This window comes from Triticum aestivum, chromosome 2D (assembly GCF_018294505.1).
Source record: "Triticum aestivum cultivar Chinese Spring chromosome 2D, IWGSC CS RefSeq v2.1, whole genome shotgun sequence".
In the NCBI taxonomy this organism is placed as follows: domain Eukaryota; kingdom Viridiplantae; phylum Streptophyta; class Magnoliopsida; order Poales; family Poaceae; genus Triticum; species Triticum aestivum.
In genome coordinates this window covers 216,021,984-216,027,990 of record NC_057799.1, presented here as the reverse complement: position 1 = coordinate 216,027,990, position 6,007 = coordinate 216,021,984, and positions in this window count along the sequence as shown.

Here is a 6,007-nt window from a genome sequence, read left to right as displayed (position 1 = left end):
CCTCCAACTCCGGCGAACTTCGATCTCCGCGCCAGATCTAGATCGGAGAGGTTGACCCCGAAATTTCCCCCAAGTTTTTTTCTGTCATATTATGTTGCTCTGTTCATCATGGCATATCTCATTGCATACTGCTCCGTTTTGCATGCATGATATATCGAAATGTTCATCACGAGATGCTCTTCATTTCTCTCCATTGTGACATGCTTGTTTGAGTTCATCTTGGTGCCCAAAGCTCTGGTGCAATAGTGCTATATGATGTTTACTGCTGTTATTTATCAAAACTTGATGTTTTGTTATTTTTGTTGCATTTGATGTGTGCATCTTATGGGCATGAGCTCTACAGGTGTTTTGATCTATGCCATGCCATCTTTATAGAGGTGTATGCCATGTATTTGTGTGATCTATGTGGTGACTAGCACAAGCATGCAAACTAGGCTTCGTGATGTTTCTGTTTTCAGGGACTTGGGTTTTTGCCAAGTTTTTTACTTGCTGTTATTTTGTTGCCATGTATCAATGTGGCTACAGTGAGATCCATGCTTCTTTTGGGTATGTTCAGTAAGGATGTTTTATAGTTATAGTTGTGCTCTATCCATCCATGCCCCTGTTTGCAACTATGGAGTGCCCTAGTATGCCTTAATCTTGCTCTACTTTTGCTATAAAATGTTCCTGGCAGAATGTTAACGTGATATTCAATTTTGCCAAGGTTGTTGTAGTTGATCCATACATGCTATGAAGTTGCTCTTGCCATGGTTAGCTTCATGAACATGCCATCCTGCTGTAGGTATGCTTCTTTTGTCATGCATTGCTTTGTGATGAGTGCATCGAGCTCACAAAGATGCCTTCATAATTCTGTTAATGCCATGCTCTGTTTTCTGCCAAGTCTGAAACCTGTTAACGAAACTTGCTATGTTTACATGGGTGCCATCATATTTTCTGATCCTTTTTGGCTCATTATCAGTAAGTGACGTTTGTTCCATGCTTTTAGTAGACTCATTCCATGCCTTGTTTTGCTATGATAAGTTCCCGTAGCAGGTGTTTTGCTTGCTCTGAACATTGCTACCTGATGCTGTTTCAGCCATGTTCAGTATTTTCACCAAGTCTGTGAAGCTGATATCTTTTGCACTTTTGCCATGCTTGTTTGAACCTGTTATATCGTGATCTAGCCGTAGCTCAGTGTTCATCTTTTGTCAAGAATCTCTTGTAGATTACTTCCATATGCTTTGTTGCTATGTTGGGTTGCCGTAGCATAGTTACTTGATGTATTCTAAGTGCTATCATGCTGTTAATCGCAGAATCGTGTCATTCTTGTTTTGCTCGCCGTTTGCAAACCGCGCATCCGTTTCCGGTGATCTTTATATCGATTTCGACCGAAATCATTTCATCTTTCCAGTGGCATACTTGGTTTGCCAAGTTGATGCCTTGTTCATCCTTTTTTCTTCCGGAGCACGCATATGCATCGCATTTCACATCTCGCATATCATGCATGTATTGCATCATGTTGCATGCGCATTTCCCGTGATTGATTGTGGCTCCATTGCTTGTGTTCTTGCTGTGGGTAGAGCCGGGAGACGAGTTCGTGAATGAGGAACCTATTGAGTACGCTTACGAGGATCAAGCTTTCGACAACTCTGAGAACCTTGCAGGCAAGATGACCATACCCTCGAAATCACTTCTATCTTTGCTTTGCTAGTTGTTCATTCTATTGCTATGCTGCGCTACCTACCACTTGCTATATCATGCCTCCCATATTGCCATGTCCAGCCGCTAACCATCCTTTCCTAGCAAACCATTGTTTGGCTAAGTTATCGCTTTTGCTCAGCCCTTCTTATAACATTGCTAGTTGCAGGTGAAGTTGAAGTTGGTTCCATGTTAGAACATGGATATTTTGAAATATCACAATATCTCTTATTTAATTAATGCATCTATATATTTGGTAAAGGGTGGAAGGCTCGGCCTTATGCCTGGTGTTTTGTTCCACTCTTGCCGCCCTAGTTTTCGTCATACCGGTGTTATGTTCCTTGAGTTTGCGTTCCTTACGCGGTTGGGTGATTTATGGGACCCCCTTGACAGTTCGCCTTGAATAAAACTCCTCCAGCAAGGCCCAATCTTGGTTTTACCATTTGCCACCTAAGCCTTTTTCCCTTGGGTTTTCGCGAGCCCGAGGGTCATCTTTATTTTAAACCCCCGGGCCAGCGCTCCTCTGAGTGTTGGTCCAACCTGTCAGCCGCCGGTGGCCACCAGGGGCAACTCTCGGCTCGCCTATCGGAAGCTTGGACAATCCGGTGTGCCCTGAGAACGAGATATGTGCAGCTCCTATCGGGATTTGTCGGCACATTCGGGCGGCTTTGCTGGTCTTGTTTTACCATTGTCGAAATGTCTTGTAAACCGGGATTCCGAGACTGATCGGGTCTTCGCGGGAGAAGGTTTATCCTTCGTTGACCGTGAGAGCTTATAATGGGCTAAGTTGGGACACCCCTGCAGGGTATTATCTTTCGAAAGCCATGCCCGCGGTTATGAGCCAGATGGGAATTTGTTAATGTCCAGTTGTAGAGAACTTGACACTTGACTTAATTAAAATACATCAACCGTGTGTGTAGCCGTGATGGTCTCTTTTCGGAGGAGTCCGGGAAGTGAACATGGTTCGTGTTATGAATGTGCGTAAGTAGTTTCAGGATCACTTCTTGATCATTTCTAGCTTCGTGACCGTTGCGTTACTTCTCTTCTCGCTCTCATTTGCGTATGTTAGCTCCACCTCATTACACCATCCTTTGCTATAAGCTTAAATAGTCTTGATCTCGCGGGTGTGAGATTGCTGAGTCCTCGTGACTCACAGATTCTACCAAAACAGTTGCAGGTGCCGACGATACCAGTGCAGGTGACGCAACCGAGCTCAAGTGGGAGTGCGACGAGGAACGTGGTTGTTATTATGTTTCGTTTCCTGATGATCAGTAGTGGAGCCCAGTTGGGACGTTCGGGGATCTAGCATTTGGGGTTTTCTTATTTTCATTCGGATTTGACCGTAGTCGGGCTATGTGTGGATTTGGATGATGTATGAATTAATTTATGTATTGTGTGAAGTGGCGATTGTAAGACAACTCTCGTTATCCCATTCTTGTTAATTACATGGGATTGTGTGAAGATGACCCTTCTTGCAAGAATACCTACAATGCGGTTATGCCTCTAAGTCGTGCCTCGACACGTGGGAGATATAGCCGCATCGTGGGCGTTACATGTAGATATGTGTCACACAAACTCCTTCTCCCTACTAGCAAGATGCCCATGCGTTGCACGGAACATCAAGATGCATTTGTATGAGTAGTTTATCTTGTGGGAGAAAAGGATGAACGTGGGAATGCCTTATTTGCAAATGTGGAGAGCAGTGTGGGTATCTTTTTGCAAAATTGCCATAGTTTCCTTCCTATCCGTCAGATATAAATCGGGTGGCCTATATTGCAGGACGGCAGGAACACCATCATCACCAACTCTGTTTTTAGAAGAGTAGAGATATGTAAGTGTCACTGCCCACCCACCTACCCACACACACTTCCCGACATAGAAGGAGTAGGGTGACACCACGATCTTGATACTGTTCTATTGACTGGCTTCTCTCTCAAACACACACACACACACTACCCGACACCGAAGGAGTAGGGTGGCACCTCGATCTTGATAGTAATCTATCTACTCCTCTTTCAAACACACACATATATCGTGAGAGACTAGCAAGATGCCCATGCATTGTACGGAACATGAAGATGCATTTATATGAGTAGTTTATCTTGTGAGAGAAAAGGATGAACGAGGGAAGGCCTTATTTGCAAATGTGGAGAGGGGTGTGGGTATCTTTTTGCAAAATTGCCATAGTTTACTTCCTATCCGTCAGATATAAATCGGACGGCCTATATTGCAGGATGGCAGGCACACCATCATCACCAACTCTGTTTTTATCTCTACTAGCAACATGCCCATGTGTTGCACGGAACATCAAGATGCATTTGTATGAGTAGTGTATCTTGTGGGAGAAAAGGATGAACGAGGGAATGCCTTACTTGCAAATGTGGAGAGGGGTGTGGGTATCTTTTTGCAAAATGACCAACTCTGTTTTTTTATAAGAGTAGAGACTCCTATAAAAGACTCAGTTGGTGATGATGGTGTGTCTGCCATCCGTCATTTCTGACCATCAGATCTGCATCTAACGACTATGATGTAAGTCGTGGCATTTTCGCAACAAGACCCCACTTCTCTACTCCAATATGTAGAAACCCCTTAGTATCTTGAAACCAACCACATCCCTCCCCCACCTCATCAAAACAGCCAGAAGGAATATATTTTGAGTGAAACCTAATACGAGTATATTTTTAGTGATATATACACCAAACTAGAGTGTTTTTCTTTCAAGTTTGTGAACATGTATTATTATACTCCCTCCGTCCGGAAATACTTGTCATCAAAATGGATAAAAGGGGGTGTATCTAGACGTATTTTAGTTCTAGGTGCATCTCTTTTTATCCATTTTGATGACAAGCATTTCCGGACGGAGGGAGTATTTTGGATCTGTTGCAACGCACGGGCACATTGCTAGTAAGAGTAGAGAAAATGATGAACGAGGGAAGGCCTTATTTGCAAACGTGGAGAGGGGTGTGGGTATCTTTTTGTAAGATTGCCATAGTTTCCTTCCTATCCGTTAGATATAAATCTGACGGCCTACATTGCAGGATGGCACGCACACTATCATCACCAACTCTGTTTTCTACTCCCTCCGTTCCTAAATATTTGTCTTTTTAGAGATTTCAAAAAGTGACTACATACGGAGCAAAATGAGTGAATCTACAATCTAAAATATGTCTACATACACATCCGTATGTGGTAGTCCATTTGAAATCTGAAAAAAACAAATATTTAGGAACGGATGGAGTATAAGAGTAGACATGGAGATATATCTCCAGCATGATCTACAATAAAAATGTGCTGGACTGGTTAGCGCCAGATGCTCGCAATGCGATGACTAGAGCTCGAATTCTGTCTTTAACTTTAGATTTTTCTGTTATATATTACTTATTTGATATATACTTCTTTCGCTACAGTGGAACCCACAAAGTACTTAGAATACAAGACTAAGGATGGACTTTTTTGTTTATAATTTTCTGTACGAAGCTGTAGCCACCCTGCAAGTCACGTGTACACTGTACATGCAATTAACTTTTTATAGGGGGAGAATCATACACACAATTAACTCAAATGGATTGGATGTGACTCTATTATTTCCAGCATTAGAGCATCTCCAACGGCAGCCGGCAAATTTCCTCCCACTTCCTTCCGCGGAGGGCGACATCAAACGCCAGCGGCATACATTTTCACAACTCTAACCAACCAGATGAAATTTGTGCAAACACGGACTGTTTTCATATAAGCATGCATGATTTTGTATAAAAAGCCGGATCTTCATATAAACATGATGGATTTCATTACATTTACATGAACTAAGCGGTGCTAATCCGGCTCTCAACGTATAATTAATACTCCCTCCGTCTGGAAATACTTGTCCTAGAAATGGATGTATCTAGACTTATTTTAGTTATAGATACAAAAATTTCCCGCCAGCCGGAGAGGGAGTACCTAATCTAAATGGCCGCCCGTGGATCCCTTTGTCTTCCTCATGTCCGGCAGACACTTGCGGGGTCGAAGAAGGTCCTAGGAAGAGACGAAGCAGCAAAGAAACCACCTGAATGCGCAGTCGTCGCCTCGGCGGTGGCCTTCATGGGACCCAAGTGGCGGCGGCCTCCCGTGTTCTACTTCTCCTCGATTGTGGCAGCGGACACGGAGAAGCTGGCCACCGACTCGTAGCTCTCCACGCACCCGGCTTCTATCTCTGCCTGCATGGCATTGCCGCAGGCACGGGAGGCGCGCCCACAGACACGGGAGGCGCGTCCATCGCAGACACTAGTGCCGCGGTACGACACGGCAGCCACGACTCCCGTATAGGCGTGCTCGCCGCCGTGCCGGCGTG